This window comes from Odocoileus virginianus, chromosome 18, assembly GCF_023699985.2.
Source record: "Odocoileus virginianus isolate 20LAN1187 ecotype Illinois chromosome 18, Ovbor_1.2, whole genome shotgun sequence".
NCBI lineage: Eukaryota > Metazoa > Chordata > Mammalia > Artiodactyla > Cervidae > Odocoileus > Odocoileus virginianus.
The window spans coordinates 14,326,479-14,347,906 of NC_069691.1; positions in this window are offsets into that span (position 1 = coordinate 14,326,479).

Consider the following 21,428-nt stretch of genomic DNA (forward strand, 5'->3'; position numbering starts at 1 on the left):
TCCTTTGTCTTTTGTGTACCGACCATGCCCCAACATTTCCACAATTTAGCTTCCTCATAGCCTCCTTCTACCTACAAGGTGCTACATTGCTGACTTCTCAACTTATTCAAGTGGCTGAGGACCTGAATATTGGGGAGTTCTTTGTGGCACAGCATAGTAATGATAAAACAGAATTATTAAACATATCTTTTGGAATTCATTCACACACTATCTGATATGAGATATTATAATCAAGTGGTTATATGTTATGCTATGTGTGCATGCTCAATCATGTCTGATTCTTTGTGACCCCTTTGACTGTTGCTTGTCAGGCTTCTTTGTCCACGGAATTTTCCAGACAAGAATACTGGAGCAGATTGCCATTTCTTTCTCCACAGGATCTTCCTGACTCAGGGATTGAACTTGTGTTTTTTGTGTCCCCTGCAAGTGGTAGCAGCAACCAAAGGTAGAAGAAAACTTATGAGATTGGCTTAGTAATGATTTCCTTATTAACCCATTGTTTCCCTTTGAAAATTGGGAAAAAATATTTTGGTTGAAAACTGTGCTATCCCATCTTTCAAATACCAGTATTTTGAAACATAGTTAAAAAAGCATTATGCTAAGGTCAGTGTGTCTCAGCCCTGGATATGATTAGAATCACTGGAACACTTTTTAAAAATCACATCAATACCTGGGATGGATTTATTGAGAATTCTTGGGTGTTTTGCTAAGGCATTTATGGTTTTAGAAAATTTTCCTTTCCAGGTGGTTCCAAGTGTATAGCCAAGGCTGCCAATATCAGGCCCAGTAGGGGAGAGTCTATGCAGACTTTGTCCATGATAGGCAGGTCAGCTGTCAACTGTCACCCCATGAGCTCTGCTTTATTGCAACAACAACCCTAGCCAATCAGCCGCTACCACCTAACTCTCCCAAAGATGTATACAATCGACTTCTGTACCATATAAACCAATCAGTTCTGCCTTCTATTGGCTCCTCATGGGCATTAATTCCTTTGCTGTTCTATGTTTAATCGCTCAGTTGTGTCCAACTCTTTGAGACCCCGTGGAACTGCAGCACTCCAGGCTTCCCTGTCCTTCACTATCTCCTGGAGTTTGCTCACAATCATGTACATTGAGTTGATGATGCCATCCAACCATCTCATCCTCTGTTGTCCCCTTTCTCCTCCTGCCCTCAATCTTTTCTAGCATCAGGGTCTTTTCCAGTGAGTCAGCTCTTCACATGAGGTGGCCAAAGTATTGGAGCTTCAGCTTGAGCACCAGTCCTTCCAATGAATATTCAGGACTGATTTCCTTTAGGATTGATCTCCTTGCTGTCCAGAGGACTCTTAAGAGGCTTCTCCAGCACCGTAGTTTGAAAGCATTATTTCTTCAGAACTCAGCCTTCTTTATGGTCTCTCACATCCATACATGACTATACATTGTGAGTTAAGATTGTTATTTACTACATGTAAACAGTGCCTGCTGCTCCCCGTTGTTGCTGTTTACGTCTTTATCCAAACCTCTCTTCTGAATGACATTAATGGATACTAGTAGTTATGGTTATATTGCATATGTGTTGCTTCATGACTTGGTGGTCTGGGTCTATAGCTAGATCTCACGTGTATTTGTCAGGGATTCTGTCTTCTATTTCCTTGGTCATTCTCAATTTTCTTTCATTGCTCCCAACCCTGATCTTAAATACATCCCAGCCTTTACAGCTCTCTATAATATTAACAATATTAACAATAGACTGTCCTTTCTGATTTCAAAATGCCATAGATTTCCTAATGTAGGCATTGAAAACAGTTCTTCCCTGGTGGCTCAGATGGTAAAGAATTCAGCTGCAATGTGGGAGACTTGGGTTTAATCCCTGGGTTGGGACGACCCCTTGGAGGAGGGCACTGGCAACCCACTCCAATATTCTTACTTAGAGAATCCCCATGGACAGAGGAGCGTGGTGGCTACAGTCCATGGGGTCACAGAGTCAGTCACGACCGAGTGACTAAGCACAGCACAGTACATGCAGAATCAAGTCTTTAGTAGTTCAGTGAATAAACTATGCAGATTAAAGACATTTTGAAATGTGATGCTTTGAAATATTTGTTGAACCCTAAGTAGAATCACCATTTTGAACTAGCATGAAGGCATAATGGAATTTTCATGTAAAACAATTTTTCATTATTGGTCAGGGACTGTATAGTTGTATAAATGCATGCATAAAATCAGAGTCTGCCAAGAATTAATCAACAGACAATTTTCATGTGTGGCTTCTTTTTAATGTAAAATCAGTTATTCTGACCTTTTTCTTTGAGCTCAAATATAGCTTTGGTTATATCTAGGGACTCTGGCTTCTGGTTATGTAGGCTTTCACATTGTGATGCTAAGAGCAGATGGGAAAAAAGTGCTATAATACTACAATGTAGTCTTGCAAATAGATTTGAAGAATCAATCTAAAATTTCGTAGACTTCTACTTTTAATGGCCACACCTATATGATTGTTGCAAGTGGTTTTATAATGTAACTAGCAGTCCTTCTTTGGAGTTTATCTCTATTTCTTTTAGGCTTCAAGTGGTCCTGTGAGGCTTTATTTGAAGTCCTTAATTTGAAACTGAAATATACAGGAAGGTTGTCTATAAATCTGAGAGTAGGCAGGGAGATATAAGGGTGTGTGTAAAGGCTGAAGGTATTCTGTGCATGTTTCTGGTCAAAGATAAGGAGCTACAATGAATGGGGGAGGAAAGCCAGGAGTACAAAATATATGTTCAACCATTAGTTTATTGAGAACATAAACACTTGGATGAGTGAATGGAACCCCCACTATGTGCCACACACCACCACTGATTCTTACACCTGTAACTCTTCTTCCTGGTCAACATCTAGACCCTTTTCTCCAACCAATGCTATCTTCAACTAGGTAATTCAGGTTCTGTACTTCATTTTAGTTCACTCTTCAAGTAAAGCTGGTACATTGTTAGAGAATATTTTCAATTTTACTTCCTTCTATTGTTGATATTCCATAACTTTGAACAGTTCAAAAGAAAAGTTACAAATTAAAAAAATGATATTTTTGGTATTCTACATAAAAATGAGTCAGCGCAAAATAAGAGTGACACTTTTATTTTCAAATTCTAGAAATGTATGGGTTTCATGGTACTCCCCCCACTTCATGCAGAGTTACTAAGTAGGCTTGTGCAGATTTTGCACCATGTAACTCTAGGGGTTGTATGAGGAATTTTGTTCTGTCATTATTAAATGTAACCCTTAAATTGTTCAGTGTATAACTTGGACAACTGTACCTGGTGGCCTAGTATATGATACCTGCTCTTCTCAAGCAATAGTTAGAGCTCATGAAATATGGTTATGATGAATTTTTATATTAAGTTTTTTATTCAATACCACACTAGAGTGATATGTGCAGTTGTTTTTAGAGGAAATATTAACTGAGCAGCCATCCCCAATGCTTCTGTGTCTCATTCCTAGTTAACTATATTAGGTGATCCCAGACTTTTCATTGAGGACCGGTTGATGACTTGACTTTCTCTTTCATGATTTTCTGTTTTACCTAAGCCAGTTTCAGTCACCCACTAAAGTACAGATTTCAGGGTGACTATTTTAATTTCCCATCCCCTAGGGCTATATGTGGGCTTTCCAGGTGGTTCAGTAATAAAGAATCCGCCTGCAGTGCAGGAGTCACAGGAGACGCGGGTTCAATCCCTGGGTCAGGAAGACCCCCTGGAGGAGGGCGTGGCAACCCACTCCAGTATTCTAGCCTGGAGAATCCTTTGGACAGAGGAGCCTGGTGAACCACAGTCCATAGGGTTGTAAAGAGTTGGACATGACCGAAGTGATTTAGCACAGCAGCACACGGTAATATATGTCCAATTTGCTTGATGTCAGGAATAAGTGTCTGTAAATACACTGTAAATACAGATCACTACTCTCCTTTTTGTTTATAGAACCAGAAATTCGAATGTAGGGCATGGGGATTTTTATTTCTGCCCTGGGGTATTATATTTATTATGATGCAGAATTTCCTTATCATAAAACATTGTTCCAGCAAAGTATCTACCTCCAAATGTCTCCAGTACCAAAGCCCATAACTAAAGTCAAAGGGGGTAGGTCAGGTGTGTCCCAGGAACTTCTAACAGAATACTCAAATCTGCACATTCAGTGAGGAGCTTCACAGTGGCTTCTGCAAGTTAGTCCATTATGTAGTGTTCTTAAGTCCATCCTATTTGAGTTGGAACTTTTCCAAAACATAATTTAGTGACTAATGAGGTCACTAACCAACCAGTGATTTTCTACCACTCATCAATGACAGGGAGGCATCATATGCATGATTAAGAAAACTCTGGAATTCTGCCACCTTGCTCAGACTGTAGAGAACTTGCCTACAAATCACTTCATGGACACCACACAACAATGGGCATGTGCCACTGATGGGGGAACTGATGGTCCAAGAGGCTAACTCACTTTCCCAAAAACACCCAGTCAGCCAGGGTTATGACCAGAACATATTTCTGCCTCTCCAGGATTCCAGCTTGATGGTATTTTTTGACATTACGCCCCTCTCTATTACAGTGTGTGCTTATGTGTGTGTGTGTTGGGAGGAAGTACATGTTCTGACTTGTTGATCACTCTCTGGTCATGGGCAGAACGGATGGGCTGGGGTGAGCATGTGGCCTTTGGCAATGTGTGTACAAGTTGTGCTGGCTTGTAGGGACATGGAAGACCACTCTGGATAGGAAGTTACTTTTCTAGAATCATCATCTCATCTAGGGGGCCCATTTTCTCATCTCATCTAGGGGGCCCATTTTCAGTGTGGCAAAGATGAAGAAACTCCAAACCAAGAGACACTAACTTCTCAGAATTTTTTTTCTTCCTGCCTCCATTTTGGCACCAGTGTTTACAGAGGCTGAATGTTTTCTCTACATGCAGAAGATATATGGTCCTATAGTATGTGCCTGTGAGGAGCCTTGCTCTCTAGGGAGGTGGGTCCCTGTGGATTTTGACAGTGGATTCTGCCTGGAAACACTTTAAGAACAAATTGTGTAGGGGGTGCCTACTAGGCATTAAGGATAGCATTATTGAGTGGAAGTTATGTGGGTTTGAATGACTTTGTTGTATTGGGTTCTGGCAAAACACTTTGGGTATTATTTCAACTCAGAGATGACAACAGAGTGCCTTCCAAGTGATTCTAAATAAATAATTCGCCTTGACATTTGCTTAGGTTATTGTCGTACTTTGTAATTTTAGGTCTTATGTAGAAAAATTTCAGAGCAAAAGTTCTGATGAGGTAAAATAGTGTTCCAAGGCAGCTGTGTTGACATGGGGGTTCACACACATTGGGGGTTCATGAAGACTTTCCAGACTCTTAACATTCACACAAACTTTCCCCTAATTCTGGGGACCTGAGGTTTGCTGGTTTTCCCTACTCCTACCCTCATGATTATCCTTTCTCAGGTTACCATGAATTTATCATTTGAATTGGAACACTTTTGAGAGTGAGTAGGAGCACTCTTAATAATTATGGTGAGGCAGCAAATGTGAACTGGGATTATTTTAGCTAAAATTACATTGCAAGGTCACATTACACTTTTCTCATTTTATGAGAGGAAGGCAAACCTCTTCCCCGTGCTGTTTCGTCCTGTGGTGAACAACCCTAAGTTGGGTAAATTTCTGGACGCCAAACAAAGGGACAGTTGAGAATCCATAAGTGCATAGGAAATAAGTAGTCAGATTAAGGAGAACATGTTTTCAGTAAGAAATAGTGAGGGGGTGGCACCTTATGTCATTCATGCAATAAACTCGTGGTGAGTCACTGTGACTTCTCTCTGTCTCTGTCTTAGAGGTGGAGTTCAGAAGTGACATACTTGTCACAGGCTTGTGTAGTAATACACTGACTTAAAATGAAAATGAAACCTGGCTTTTTAAGATGAAAAATAAATCTTATGTGGCTGCTGGGTTTGACAGTGAGTACCAGTGTTACCTATCAGGTTAATAGGACAGATATGTTCTGTAAGTCAAGTAAACTAACTCTTCAGCTCTCAGGTTTTGAAAAAACAATTTTTAAGCCATTTACATTTTACCATATGACATAAAGTACACCTTTAGTAATTATTAAACAAACAGCAATGTTTAAATGTTAATTTAAAAGTATAGGTGGTAAACAGCTTTTCATGATTTTTTTTAGCAATAATCTTTGAAGACCTTTTGAAGTGTTTGCGTTGAGGCTTCATTTTTGCTGTTCTGGTTTCCTGCCTCACAGTTGCTGTGTCATCCACAATGGCCATCACGTATTTTCAAATGTAACCTACCCATTCCACACATGTGGACCACTGTGGACCCAATATCTCTTCAAGTGAAGAACCTTATGTTGAGAAGGTACCTGAAAGGAAGACCCTGCCATCTTGTCCAGTCAGGCAACTCAGATGTCCTGGCCTAGACATTTTCACTTGTGTTAGGTTTGTCAGGGTTCAAGTATACTTATTTCTGGAAAACTTGGTAAAGCCAGTTTATTCCAAAACATATATACTCCCCCCTTCTATTTGGCAGCAATGAGGTACATTTCCCCCCCTTTTTTGTGATGGCATTTAAAAATTAACAGTAAGAAAACAAATTGCTTTAAAATTTGGCACAGCATGAAGATTATGGATGAGGCCATTAGGTAGATTTCTATTTACAGAATACCAGAATTTATACCCAAGCCATAGTAGTCAATCCAATTACATCTTTATTAGTTTGGCAAAATTTTCCCTGTACCAGAAAGGTTGCTGTTTTGTTTTACTTTGTTCTTCAGTGAATCTAAGTACAGTGATATAGATTTAAGCAAAAGGAAGGTGATTGAAAATTTTTTTGAAGAAACTGGAGATCAGTCTTACTGGTCAGTGCACAGAGGAATAAAATCAGGTTTACACAGGACAGAAAATTATGATAGGAATGATCTTTTTAGTCTTCTTTGCAATTTTAAACTCAAAGTAGCCAAAGTGGAACTGGGAACTTGAGAAGTTCATGAAAAGGACCTACTGCTTTGGAACAGGAGAGGGTAAGGAGGGCCAGGCAGGGCTACTTTGCATGGTGGCTTGCCCAACTGTACAAAGGAGCTATCATAAACATAAACATCATAATTACATAAACATGGAGACAAGCTTCTTGGGCAGATAGGAATTCTTAACCTAATTCTTAGTCTGTATGTCTGGATACGTCTGAAAAAGTAATTTTCTCTGATCAGGTCAGCAGTGCTGCTGTACCTTTGGTATTTGACAAGAAGATCTATAAAAAGTGTTTTATATTTTTGTAGATTCTTAGTTAGAAATGGCACCTTCCCAGATATTATTTTATTTGATTTCAACAAGAATCGTTCACCACGTGTGGAAATGGCATTCATGCTGAAGAAGGCAACTCAGAACATTCTGGCAAGCCTGGAAGGTTTATAAAAAGCATCTTCCAGGATTACACTCTGCTTTTTGTATAAAATCTACTCAAATCAGCAAATTAGCCTGTGAAACAGTTAGTTGACTCATGCCTAATTAAAGAATGTCTCTATATCCAAGATGAAAACAATTAAATGAGTAATTTACAAAAATTATTTTTTAACATTTTACAGAGCTAATTATGTCACCACTGCTATACTTTAGGTAACCCAAAACTAAGTGCATTATAATTATAATGTATTTGACTGGCAAAAATTTAACCCATGGTTTCAGGCTTCAAAGATATTTTTTCTTCAGCTCCCAAACTAGTAATTTTTCACAGAAGTCCATTAAACTTCCTAAAATAATATATATACCATTAGAAGGTAAACAGGTGCACATTTTGCATGCTATCAAGGTGAAGGATTGGGTATAAGTAGTGTACATTGAAATAGATGAGTCTGGAAATGGAAAAGATAGGTTGGCACATTAGATGTTAATATTTGTATAGGATTTCTCCTTGTTTCCTATTTCCACCTTTTAAAAATTATCAATTTAGCACTTAATATTCATGGTTACAGTGAAGTTTTGACATATATTGTGTTGTTCAAAAAGATATTATGGGAAAACCCAAATGAACTTTCTGGCCAACCCAATACTTCACATGAAAGTCCTTACTTAATAAACTAGGATGTTAGTTCAATACACAGCAGGGGAAATTACATAAAATTGTTTTAACTATGATTTTTGTTCCAGTTTTTCTATTTCTGCTGCTGCTAACTAGAATCAGACACTTATTTCACTGGACTTTTGTAATAAATAGCGTGTTAAACAGTCTCTTCCCTCGTGCCCTCCTTTATGCTTCATTCTGCATCTTTAGATTAATCTGAGTGCTTCCTTCATCATTTATACCTCTTCAGTGGCTCAGTAGTTGATATGTTAACTACTTAGCCTGCCAATCAAAAGTAGCCACCCATTATTTAGTTAAGTATTTAGCAAACATTGTTCTGTTTAATCCTCACAGTAACCCTTGTGGTAGATGCCATTGTCCCTTTTCTCTTAAGAAGGAAAGAAAGGCTCAGAAAGTTTAAATTATATTTTTAAAGTCACACAGCTTGTAAGTGGTAGTGTTGGTGTTGGAACTGATCTGCCTGATTCCAAGGACTTTGAATGTAACTGCTCGGCTAGACTTCCTTCAGAGAGATTCTAAATCTGACCCCAGATTAAAATCTTTTGCTGTTCATGTCAATTGCTTTCCTGCATCTAGTATAATTCAGTTATTCTTTCAAAAATATTTAGTAAGCATCTCTCATGTGCCGTAGACTGGTAAGGAATGGTTGTCCCCTGCCCTTCCATTTCTTGTGATCTTGTGATGCTATTGTTCCAGGCAACCTGGTCAAATTACTGTTCTCTAAGCATGCAATGCACTTTCCCTTTCCCATGCTATTTTCCAGTGCCTTCTTGTCATATCCTGTTTATCCTTTGAGAACTATCTCTTTTCCTTCTTCTCCATCATGTCTTTTTACACCACTCAACCGTATGGAGATTTCTCCTTTTCTGAAGGGAGTTTATAGTCTTACTCTAAGTTCAAATACTAGCTTTGCCACCAATATAGCTGTGTGATCTTGGGAAAGTTATTTGACTTCTCTGCACCTTAGTTTCCTCATCTATGAATGAGAGTAACAAAAGTATCTATCCTGTAGAGTTATTGTGAGGATGAAATAAATTTATTTACATAAAGTGTTCAAAACAGTGCCTGACATATTAATAATATGTGGTAGCTTAATTAATAGTCACTATTAATACTTTATTATTGTATGGTTTATTTGTAAAGGATCACGTGACATTCCTGGTATTAAGTATCTAGTATTGCATCTCTCTTGTGTTATTCTTTTAAAACTATTTATACTTTCCTTCTTTTTTTTTCCTATGGCACTTACCAGAGTTCTTTGTCCCATTCTAATTCTGCTCTGATTTTTCTTTATTAGAGAATTTCCTGTCGGAATTAATATTATCTTTATTTATAAAAGGGTCATGTTTTAAGAAGTAAAAGACCAGGTGGTAATTTAGCCCTACTCTATTTATAGTCTTATGTTTTACTTAGCAATATAAAAAAATCCAACTTTTCTTGTGGCTATATAAATGTTTTCTTGTATATAGTAATCTTAAAAATAAAGAATAGACTGAGGAATTCATTATAAAAATCCTTTACATTTGAGTCTGCTAATTGTTACTAAACCTTGGATTCTGAAGTTGTCATCTGCTTCAGACAGTAGTCTCCCAAATAACTCGATCAAGAAAATTACCCCTTTGCAGTGAAACAAATACTTGAAATATTTGAAAGGTTAAAGGAAAATGTGTGAATAGTATTGATAAAAATGTTGAAGGAACATTTTGTTCAGAAGAACAATCAGTTTCTTATCTTTTTCTCATGAAATCCAGATGCCTGGGATAAATTCTGATTACGGAGATTTCATGATCTAAGAAAATGCAAATTCCTAGAGAGAGCTTAGAATTCCTCTCTAATAATCTTTTTATTTTTCATATATGACAGTATGAACACAGATACATTGTTGATGAAGTGATATCCTAGGCTGAAGGAAGAAAAGTGGGCATGAGGAGTGTGTGAATGTGGGAAAGGGAGCTAATATGAGGAGTGCTCTCGGCCTAACACTCTGCTGGATGTTTTGCATGTTATTATTAGACAATGTTCAAGAAGTATTTTTTTTTTTTTCTGGTAGCAGGAAACAAGAACTCAAAGCAGCTTATTTTAAGTAAAAATAAGTTACTTTACTATGTTAGTAAATACAGTAATCCAAGATTGAGAGACAGCTTTATGCTGGGGTACAACTGACGCTAATGAGAATTGGTCTGTCTCAACTCTGCTTTTCTCTGTGCTAGCTTCACATTTAAGAAGACTCTTTCCATGAAGAAGCAAAGGTGGCTGGACATTGATTGATCTAGCCCAAGTTTACATTATTCTTTCGCTAGGAATTTCAGGAAAATCTAGTGGAGAAACTGATCAACCTTCCCTGGATTTGGTGCACATCCTTGCATCACCACTTTGGTTAGAGGGATGATGCAATCTGATTGGCCTATCTGGGTTGCGTGTTCACCCTCACTCTGGTGCAAGCAAGGCTCTGAGGTAGAGGAAGGACAGTTTCCAAAATGAGATTGTGATGATGAATATCCACTGGAAAAGACATAAAAACACTTTATTATAAAATAAGCAGTGATGAAAATATTAATGCCCTTCTTGACTCTCTTTCCTTAAATCCCTCAGTCCTGGGAGGTTGAGCATGTTTGTGTACATATCTGAGTGCAGTTCCTCTTCAGGATCTAGAGGGCAGCACTGCTTTTAGTCTTAGAAAGATGAGGCTCACACAGGGGGCCCAGGGTGCATAATTTACCAGCACAGCATCAACTTGGTCTTCCTCTTGGTTTCACTCCAAACTTGGTAGAGCAGTTCTCCATTTATTGAGTTCTCGCTTTGACTACTCGTTACTGGGTTCACTGTGACTGAATCATTGTCCTGTTCCATAGGGTGACACCAACCTGACCACTTCTAACTTTATGATCAACTTCTTTTTACTCCCCTTCTCCAGTTGCTAGGGATTCCAGTTTCTGCCATGTCATTTTTTGGTTTGAAACCTTGTTAACATTCCAGCTCCACCAGGAATAGGTTTTCTTTCTGTAAACTTCTTATGTAGAATTAAATATTGATTTCTTGATCCCTCTTTTCTGTGTTGCAACCCAACTTGCTGTAAAAACATCTTCCATTATCTTGGCTATTAGATTCAGCTACTTAAATGTTCATTCTTTCATCTGTTAAATATACTGTTTTTCCTTGATAAATCTTATTTTAGTTCTCTTAGGTGCTTAGTTCTAGGTTAGGGCCAGAAAGAAAAATAATGAATGGTTCCTACCATCAAGATTTTAAGTTAAAATCTTAAGGACTTCCCCAGTGTTACAATATATAAGAATCCACCTGCCAATGCAGGGGACATGGATTCGATCCCCTGGTTTAAGAGGGTTCCACATGCCGCAGAGCTGCTAAGCCTGTGCACCACAACTACTGAGCTCGCAATCTAAAGACTGAGCTGAAACTACTGAGGCCAGGTGCCACAACTGCTGAAGCCCACACGCCTAGACCCTGTGCTCCGCAACAAGAGAAGCCACGCAGTGAGAAGCCCACACCCTGCAGCAGAGAGTAGTCTCTGCCCACCACAGTTAGAGGAAGCCTGCATCTGCATGTAGCGGCGAAGACCCAAATCAGCCAAAAATAGATAAATAATTAAAGTTTTAAAAAAAAAATCTTAAGAAAAAATTGCTTAATATCCTCCAAATTACTAGAGAGCACTAGAATGCATATACAAAGGCCAGGCCTGAACAGAAAAGAGGGTCAGGAAGGCTTCCTGTGAATGTGGTCCTTGGTACTTGAATGACTGGTAGTTAGCTGAAAATGGGAGCTGTCCAAGCAAGAGGAACAGAATCTGCAAAGGCTCAGAGTCATGAGAGAATACAACACTAGAATCCTGTGTGTGATTTATATGGAAGAGTGTTAGCAGATAAGGAAATCAAGGTGTAGAGAGTGACAAGATCATGAGGGGTTTTTCAGTCATAGAGAGGTGTTTGATCTTTTTGCCTAAAATAATTACCTGTTGTTCCCTTCTTGAAGAGACTCCGTTTATATTTATTCACTTGAGGATTTTGGTGAACAGCAGTTGAATTCTGCCTATCTTCTTTTCTGTGTGACATATGTGCAGCATCAGTTCAGCTGAGCATTTAGACTTCTGTCTGAATGGCTGTCCTTAAAAACCAGTACTGGATCACATTTTTTGAGATCCTTTTTGAATTTCTTGACTCTGCTGAGACTTACTCTCCTACACTCTAAATTTCTGAAAATATTTAGTGATGGGATAATCTCAGAAATGATGGAGAAAAACCTTCCTTTTGGAGTAAGGCAGAGGAACCAGAGATCAAATTGCCAACATCCGCTGGATCATCGAAAAAGCAAGAGAGTTCCAGAAAAACATCTGCTTTGTTGGCTATGCCAAAGCCTTTGACTGTGTGGATCACAACAAACTGTGGAAAATTCTTAAAGAGATGGGAATACTGGACCACCTGACCTGCCTCTTGAGAAACTGTATGCAGGTCAGGAAGCAACAGTTAGAACTGGACATGAAACTATAGACTGGTTCCAAATAGGGAGTGTCAAGGCTGTCTTTTGTCACCCTGCTTCTTTAACTTATATGCAGAGTACATCATGAGAAATGTTGGGTTGGATGAAGCACAAGCTGGAATCAAGATTGCCGGGAGAAATATCAATAACCTCAGATATGCAGATAACACCACCCTTATGGCAGAAAGTGAAGAGGAACTAAAGTCTCTTGATGAAAGTGAAAGAGGAGAGTGAAAAAGTTGGCTTAAAACTCAACATTCAGAAACCTAAGATCATGGCATCTGGTCCCATCACTTCATGGAAAATAGATGGGGGAGCAGTGGAAACAGTGGCTGTCTTTATTTTGGGGGACTCCAAAATGACTGCAGATGGTGACTGCAGCCATGAAATTAAAAGATGCTTACTCCTTGGAAGGAAAGTTATGACCAACCTAGACAGCATATTAAAAAGCAGAGACATTACTTTGGCAACAAAGGTCCATCTAGTAAAGCTATGGTTTTTCCAGTAGTTATGTATGGATGTGAGAGTTGGACTATACAGAAAGCTGAGCACTGAAGAATGGATGATTTTGAACTGTGGTGTTGGAGAAGACTCTTGCGAGTCCCTTGGACTGCAAGGAGATCCAACCAGTCCACCCTAAAGGAAATCAGTCCGGAACATTCATTGGAAGGACTGATGCTGAAGCTGAAACTCCAATACTTTTGGCCACCTGATTGAGCTGACTCATTTGAAAAGACCCTGATGCTGGGAAAGATTGAAGATGGAAGTAGAAGAGGACAACAGAGGATGAGATGGCTGGATGGCATCACTGACTCATTGTACATGAGTTTGAGTAAACTCCGGGAGTTGGTGACGGACAGGGAGGCTGGCATGCTGCAGACCGTGGGACTGCAAAGAATTGGACACAACAGAGTGACTGAACTGAATGTTATTAAAGGGCACACCTAACCCCAAATACTTATCAATACCTGAGTCTTAGACTATGATTAGAATTATTCTTAGGTTCTTCTAGGGTAAGGTGGGGTATACATTTTCAGAGTAATAGGAGGGAAAGCATCCTGGCTCTCTGACACATTGGAAGGGCTTTGTCTATCAGATTCCATGTAAGTTTTTATGAATTTTAAGAGAAAGGGGTCAATAAGGATGACTATGGGGTGTTTCTCAAGTCTGTTAGCCTTCCCTACCACTAAGCTTTAGAAGGGAGTCTGCCGCCTGTAAGAAACATGATGGTCTTTAGATATCAGGTAGAAAGGATGAAGAAGGATACCAGACTCATGTTACACTGACTCATATTTTTTTATAGAAGGCAAGAAATATTGGCTATGGGATATGAGGTAGAGGAAAATTTAGCCATAGAGCCTGAAAGAAGATCCAGATATGTATGAAGAGGTTAAGAATAATCCTTAGCTGAAAGAAAAGCTTGTAGCTACTGAGAGGGATTGACTAGAACATCTTCTAGACCCTCTAGCATCTGCCAGGACATGCTAGAAGGGAGTCAAGGGCGTTGAAAGTTTACAACAGGCAGCAAATCCACATTTCCACTTGTCTTTGTAAATGTTTTGTATTGCAGGGAGTAGGGGGTGAAGGTGGGATGGAGGAAGCATCAAGCCCCCCTCCCTTCTCAAAGCTCTATACAGTTTCAAGGTAAACTGGCTATTCCTTCGTTCTCTCTCCACTTATTTCTAAACTCATGGCAATGATTTGGTCTGACTCTATTTTGGTTTCATTAGAGTGGCCCTATTTACAAAGGGCATGCTCATCTCACCTTTAAAAAATACTTTTATGTAAAGCAAAGTGATATTTTATATATGCATGTTTTTATTCCCATCAAACTATATCCTGTACTCCAAGCCAAGCCTTCATCTCCTCATTGTTGTTATTCAGTGGCTCAGTCATGTCCAACTCTTTGTGACCCCATGGACTGTAGCACACCAGACCTCCATGTCCTACTATCCCGAAGTTTGCTCAGACTCGTTTCCATTGAGTTGATGACGCCATCCAACCATCTCATCCTCTGTCACCCCCTTCTCCTCCAGCCCTCAGTCTTTCTCAGCATCAGGGTCTTTTTTAGTAAGTCACTCTTTGCATCAGGTAGCCAAAGTATTGGAGCTTCAGCATCAGTCCTTCCAATGAATATCCAGGATTGATTTCCTTTTGGATGGACTGGTTTGATCTCTTTGCTGTCCAGTGGATTCTCAAGACTTCTCTAGCACCACAGTTCACCTCCTACCTTTATACAGATGTAAGGTCAACACAGCTGTGTTTTGCCATGTTACAATGCTGCCTATACTGTTGCTGGTTTTCTTTCATAATGCCATTAGCAGAAGAGAAGCATTTAAAACAAACATATAAGAAGTGTGCCTCTTCTATTTCCTTGTTTCTTAATTCACTGCAGTTGTTTTCTATGTAGGATGAACTGAGAAGTTCTGCAAAGTTGAGTCCAGTGTATATTCTCCTCCATCAAGTGGCTATAGGACTGAGATTTCTCCTTTTAGAATTGTGCTTTTGGATGAAGAACTTGTCTGGTGAAACTATCTTAATAGAAAGCTATAGAACTGTAGCATCTTGGAGGAGTAACATGTTTACATAAGGATAACAGATACATGGTGTGTATGGTACCCATCCTCTACTTCTGCATATCAGCCATGGTACTCTTTGCCACTGAATCTCAGTGGGGCCTTAGAATCTGTGCCAGAACATGCTCCAGGAGACATTACCAGTTAGAATAGGAGCAAAATCAGTTTGTTGTCAGTGCATGGATTGTGTTGGATTGAGCAGTTTACAAAGTTGATGTAGCAAAAAGCCATCAGTAGGGGGTCATTGAAGCACTTACCTTTTGGTAAATGTGGGAGTTGGAGGAAGAGGATGTCTTTCTGACTGTAGAGGAGTGGAGTTTTAAACAAAAGTGGTAAAAAAAGAAAAGAAAAGAAAAGTGGTATATACAGCAGAAATAAGTGTTGGGACAGGGACTTCACCGTTTGTCTCTAAACTGCCTCTGCCTGGTTACTTTGTATTTCTGTATGTTCTAATTCCCATAGACAGGAGAACTGAGAAGCTGTGAGAAAAAAAATAACAACAAAAAAACCACATTATGTAATTAAAAATATTTACCCCATTAGTTTCTACCATTTCATAGATCTTTCAGGCTCTAGGGAGCTGGGTAGAACACTGGCATAAAATAATCACACTGGAACCTTGTAAGGATCATAATTTCTAAAGTTACTTATTGATTGGGAAGCTTCTCTCTTCTGATCCTCCCAGGTCACTGTAATTTATACTTATTTCTAAGGTATTTTAAAGGATATCACATCCTGTTTTCACCTTCTTGATTAGAGCTTCCAAATGGATGAGCCTATTTTATCTAAAGAAAGGTTCTGTTGAATAGAATCTGTTTTCAGTTTCCTCTCTTGCATGAGATGTGATATACAAAAATAACAAAATGCATCTCACTAAATTTAAAAGGTCCTTTCTGTCATCTGTGTACAGATATATTTCTAGGTGGCTTGATAGGACAACTCCTTAGACAGTTTGACTTCAGAAAACTGTATTTAGGAGCAGTTAATAAATATTGCCTGAGTGTTGAATAGGTACTGAGGATGTATTCCAAAAGGAAGATCCTGGAATCCAACCCACACAATGTTTCCATATTGGTCTCCTCTCTTTAGACAGATTTGATGATTGGAGACTGTGATCTTGAACAATTTGAGGGTTGCTTTTTGTTTTGCAACTGTTGGAAATTTTTTTTAAAGCCCTATACAGTGAAGTCCATTTATATAGTTCTGAGTAATTTTTTTCCTGTGCTATTGTTTGTGTCTATGGTCCTGCCAAAAAGAACACAGGCTTCAAATTAATTTTTCCTATGCATACTATTTTATACGTGTTCTGTCTTTATTTTTGGTTGTTTTGAGGTCACCAATTTTGTTTTCTCTTTGGTATCCAATATTCTTGGACAATTTTCTGTGGCCTCAGAGAGACTCAGAGGGAACAGATGTTGCATATGCCGTATCCCCTGCATGTTTTCCCAGCTATATTTTCCTTTTGAAAGAGAAAGCAGAGGACAGCTCTTGTGTATGAAAACTTTTTTTAATGCCCAAAGACTATTTATTAAACCTATCTTACCTCTTTTGTGAGAGAGAATGCTGCTTTTCAAATGGAATGATTGGTAAAGTCTCCAGCTGCTCAGAGGTTGATAAAGGACATTTTGTAGATACCCGTAACTCTGGATAGCACATATGAGCCACAGATCTACTTATTTTTTATTCCTTTATGTGGAGATCTTTTGAAACGCATGTTAAGTTCCTGCAAAAGTCAGCTAGTCCAGGACCATATGTCAAAAATCTTAGCAGTGATTAATCACTCTACTTGGTTGAAAGACAGAGACAACTTCAGTGTCTATGAACTTTATCATCTGGGCTAAATACCTGTTATATCCATGGGCCTGTTCCAACTTGCCAAGTAAAGCCAGAAGTCCACGTCACAACTTTTGTCCTGTTTTTCTGTGTAAATGTGTGCCCCCTCTGCTGCAAATGTTTGAAATAAGCTGAATAAACAGAACGCAGTGGGTAACCTGGGGAGTGTTTTAATCAGAAATATTTTCACTCATGGGGTAAGGCTTTATATAACCTACTAGGAGTTGTGATTTGAACCACCCATTGCAAGCAATAAAGCATTGAAATGAGGATGTATTTTTTTTATCAGATTTCCAGCTTCATATTTATTTATTTTTTTGTCAGCTACTCATGTAAAACTTCATTGTGAATTGTACAGATGCATAACTCTACCTGCCTATTGGGCAGTGTGTTCAAATGTCAACTTTTCTTCCCAGATAATTTTTTCCAATATACTTTTTCATCTGAGTGTCAGAAGATAATATAAAAATATAAATGCATTGAAGAGACAAATGCAAAATAAAATCTATCGTTTTGCATTGCACATCTTAGTATCAGATAGCTGATTTCCAATGCACATTGGGTTCTAGTGTCTTCTAAATGATAATTTGGCTTCATAGCATCAATGTGGTGAGATATGACCAAAAATTTCTCTTTATTTAGCTTTCTAAAAACATATTTTGCTATAAACTATATCCTAAAATGTTATGTAATATATATGTGTAACATTTATGTACCATGTACACTAATAATAAACTGAACACCTATGTAATCACACCTATCTTATGAAATATATCCATACCTTCTAAGTCCTTTGCATGTCCTTTCCTGAAACCCCTCCTATCCATATACTCAGAGATAACTTCTATTTTGAAAGCTGTTACCATCTCTTACATTTATTTTAAAATTGTCTATCTGCATGTTTCCATAAATTACTTTTGAGTATACAGAAGTAAAAAATGACTTTTGCTGTTAATATAAATAAATACATACCTATGGCTGAGTCATGTTGAGGTTTGACAGAAAACAGCAAAATCCTATAAAGTGATTATCCTTCAATAAAAAAATTAATGAAAATGTATTTTGTCTGTTTATTTTGCTCAACATTATGCTTCATGTTAACATGGGTAGCTGTGATTCATTTATTTTCACTACTGTATAGTATTCCATTGTATGAAAGAAAATCCCCTACTATTTATTTTAGCCATTCTGTCAAAGGTCATTTTGAGCTGATATTTATGTTTTCTTATTGCAAAAACATTGCTAGAGAGATTCCTGGTCCATGTTGCCTGGTGATTATGGATAAGAGTTTTTCAAAGATATATATATATATATTTATCTAGGAAGTGGAGTTACTGAGTTGTAGAGTTTGGACAATTTCTACTTTCTCAATATCTCTATCCAGCAGTTGATTTTTATTCAGTGTTTTAGAAAGTGTATTAAAAAAAATCAAACTTGTGAATGCAACTTAAACTTGATGTTAAATTCTGTTTTCCCTGGCCACCACATGCCAAGAGAATGGCCCCTGGTTTGTAGTTATAAACTATAGATCTGCTGGAAGCTGTTGTTGGTAGCTTTGCTGTATTTTTTCTTTTCTTTCTTGTCCTTTCTGATTGTATATAATTAGTCTGGACAAGTTTCATTAGAGTAATGCCATGGTTCCTTGGCTGACTCATCACTACAGTCTTTCCCATTAGTTGTACGATGAACAGTCTTTCTCTGCATCTGTAACTGAAGTATTCATAGGGTATTTCATCTGATTGTCACCCTATCCTCCTGGGAATAGTATTCCTTGTCTTTTTAAACAATTTTAAACGTTTATTTTTAATTGATAAAATATGTAATATAAAAATTACCATCTCAACCATTTTAAAGAGTACAGTTTAATAGTTTAATGTTCACGTTGCATGAATGCATGCTAAGTTACTTCAGTTGTGTCTGATTCTTTGTGACTCCATAGACTGTAGCTGCCAAGCTCCTCTGTCTATGTGATTCTCCAGGCAAAAATACTGGAGTGGGTTGCCATTTCCTCCTCTAGTGGATCTTGCTGACCCAGGAATTGAACCCATGTCTCCTGCGGCTCTTACATTGCAGGCTGATTCTTTACTGGTGACCACGGGGGAAGCCCAGTGTTCACATTATTGTAGGCCAGTTGCCAGAGCTCCTTTTATCTTGCAAACTGAAACTCTGTGTCCATTAAACAATAATTCCCCATCGCTCTGTTCTGCCAATTCCTGACAATCACCATTCTTCTTTCTATCTCTATGAATTTGACCACTCTAGGTACTTCACATAAGTGGTATCACATAGTATTTGTATTTTTGTGACTGACATTTCACTTAGCAAAATGTCTTCAGGGTTCATCTATGTTATACCATGTGTCAGAATTTCCTTTATTTTTAAGATTGAATAATATTCCATTGTATGTTTTCCACATTGTTTTTCTATTAATTCCTCAATGGGCACGTGTGTTGCTTCAACTTTTGTCTTCTGTTGATAATACTGCTATGAAAGGGGTGTACAAATACCACTTCACAACCCTGCTTTCAGCTCTTTTGGGTACATACCCCAAAGTGGAATTGCTGTTGTACTTCCTCTTCTTTGAGGAGTACTCCCCCCTACAGGTGGTGCTAGTGGTAAAGAATCTGCCTGCCAGTGTAGGCAATGTAAGAGATGCGAGTTCTATCCCTGGGTCAGGAAAATCCCCTGGAGAAGGAAATGGCTACCCACTCCAATATTCTTGCCTGGAAAATCCCATGAACAGAGGAGCCTGGCAGACTACAGTCTACAGGTTTGCAAAGAGTCGATCATGACTAAAGCAACATGATATGCATGCATACACCCCTACCCCATTCCAATTGTGTAGTTCTGGTGGAAGCTGCCAATTCAGTCAACACCATGCCTTTTCTTGTCACAGTTGACTGGCTGACAGGTGAATATCTGACCCAAACAAAGTCAGTAAGAATTCTTCCCTGGGAGTTTTCAGAGCAGAGAAAATAATTCAACCTTCTCTGTGGTGGAAGCTGTGATGCTTAGATGCTGTCACTGGCTGGGTGCTCTGTCATGTGGAGATGACCCTTCTATGAGAGAAGAAAATGAAACCATTAGGCAGAAAAAAAGGGAGATTAAAAAGTCTTTCTGGCACTTTCTTTTCTGTTCTTTCTACAGTCATATGACCTAATAAATTCCTCCCTTTAGTCTGTCGGTTTGAGTAGAACTTCTGTTTTTTGTAGCAAAAAATATGATGATTAATACAATGTCATAATTATACCTGCCTTATGCACTAGGGAAATTAAACTTTATATTGGTCAAAGGTCAACATTGATTTCTACAATTCTGAAGGCTGTTTTAATGAAATGAGAAGAAATAAAATGATACAAGACAGAGTTAATTGTGCGCCACATCCCCTACTGAAACTGGCAGTAGGGAAGAATGAAAGAGTGAAACTGATCAAGTTTGAAATTAAGGTAAAAAGATAGTAATGAGCTATTGGAAGAAAAGATTTGGGTTCATCACAAATATTTGATGGGGAGATTGACTTAGCCTATAAACCTTGAAGTATGAAAACTAGTAGATATTGGGGATTACAAAATGCAGAACAACAAAATTTGTTGGGGGGTGGGGACAGACTTTAGGGGAATGCAGATTCATCTTAAATAAAAGAATCAGTATTGAATTCTACTTACAAATGGCCTTGATCTTCCCCAAAATTTGGAAACAGAATGAAAGAAAATGTTCTGGATTTGCTGATTTGGAAAACAGGCATTTATAGATAGGTTAACTATTTTTTAGTTACAAAAAACAGAAATCTACTTTAACTTCAGTTCAGTTTAGTCGCTCAGTCATGTCTGACTCTTTGCAGCTTCATGGACTGCAGCACGCCAGGCCTCCCTGTCTATCACCAACTCCTGGAGTTTACTCAAACTCATATATGTTGAGTCGGTGATGCCATCCAACCATCTCATCCTCTGTCATCCCCTTCTCCTCCTGCCCTCAATCTTTCCCAGCATCAGGGTCTTTTCGAATGAGTCAGTTCTTCACATCAGGTGGCCAAAGTATTGGTGTTTCAGCTTCAACAGCAGTCCTTCCAATGAATATTCAGGACTGATTTCCTTTAGGGTGGACTGGTTTGATCTTGCAGTCCGAGGGATTCTCAAGAGTCTTCTCCAACACCACAGTTCAAAAGCATCAATTGTTCGGCTATTAGCTTTCTTTAAGGCCCAATGCTCACATCCATCCATGACTACTGGAAAAACCATAGCCTTGACTAGATGGACCTTTGTAGACAAAGTAATGTCTTTTCTTTTTAATATGCTGTCTAGGTTGGTCATAAATTGCCATCCAAGGAGTAAGCATCTTTTAATTTCATGGCTGCAGTCACCATCTGCAGTGATTTTGGAACTCCCCAAAATAAAGACAGCCACTGTTTCCACTGTTTCCCCATCTATTTGTCATGAAGTGATGGGAC